Source organism: Megascapheus bottae, chromosome 12 (assembly GCF_031878675.1).
Source record: "Megascapheus bottae isolate mThoBot1 chromosome 12, mThoBot2.hap1, whole genome shotgun sequence".
NCBI lineage: Eukaryota > Metazoa > Chordata > Mammalia > Rodentia > Geomyidae > Megascapheus > Megascapheus bottae.
In genome coordinates, this window is record NC_143520.1 from 55420774 (window position 1) to 55421915 (window position 1142).

Sequence of the window (1142 nt, forward strand, 5' to 3'; positions counted from 1 at the left end):
ACACACACACACACACACACACACATGCATGTATTGGTATTGCTTGTAATTGTAAAGTTGTTTGAAAAGATTTAAATGTGGAAAGGAAAAGAAAATGTTAGTCAGATCAGTACCAAAACACATTGCATCCGTGAATGAAGATAGCAAAGCGAAACTCACTGAAAGCTGTTGAATAACAAGGAAAGTGAGAGCAAATGAAAGGTCAGACTTATTAAAGGACTCCATATCCATTTATGAAAAATTAAGATAAACATTACTTTAAACAGGAGCCCCTGCTCTTCTTCCTGTAAGTGGCCTGAGGTGACCTGTGAAAATGGTTCGCTACTCTCTAGACCCAGAAAACCCCCACAAAATCATGCAAGTCAAGAGGCTCAAATCTTTGCGGTTCACGTTAAGAACACCAGAGAAACAGCCCAGGCCATCAAGGGTATGCATATCGGGAAAGCTACAAAGTATCTGAAAGATGTAACATTAAAGAAGCAATATGTGCCATTTCGGCGTTACAATGGTGGAGTTGGCAGATGTGCCCAGGACAAACAGTGGGGTTGGACACAGGGTCGGTGGCCCAAAAAGAGTGCAGAGTTTCTGCTGCACATGCTTAAGAATGCAGAGCGTAATGCTGAATTGAAGGGTTTAGATGCAGACTTCCTGGTCACTGAACACATCCAAGTGAACAAAGCACCCAAGATGCGCCACCGAATTTACAGAACCCATGGTAAGATTAACCCATACATGAGCTCCCCGTGCCACATTGAGATAATCCTTACTGAAAAGGAGCAAATTGTTCCTAAACCAGAAGAAAAAGGTATCCCAAAAGAAACTGAAGAAACAAAAACTTATGGCACGAGAATAAGTTTAGCATAAAATAAATGCAAATAAATGAATGTTGGTTTCATTATTTTATTTAAAAAAATTACATTAAGGGCCGGGAGCTTGGCCTAGTGGTAGAGTGCTTGCCTAGCATGCACAAAGACCCGGGTTCGATTCCTCGGTACCACATACATAGCAAAAAGCTAGGAGTGGTGCTGTGGCTCAAGTGGTGGAGCTCTTCCCTTGAGAAAGCCCAAGGATAGTGCCCAGGCCCTGAGTCCAAGGCCCAGGACTGGCAAAAAAAAAATACTTTAAAAATTAGCTGGGCGTGG

At 42.4% G+C, this 1142-nt stretch overlaps 1 pseudogene; it reads left to right on the plus strand.

Moving 5' to 3' along the window:
* The first annotated feature begins 298 nt into the window (after positions 1 to 298).
* Positions 299 to 853, plus strand: LOC150056569 (large ribosomal subunit protein uL22 pseudogene; annotated as a pseudogene).
* Positions 854 to 1142: the final 289 nt, after the last annotated feature.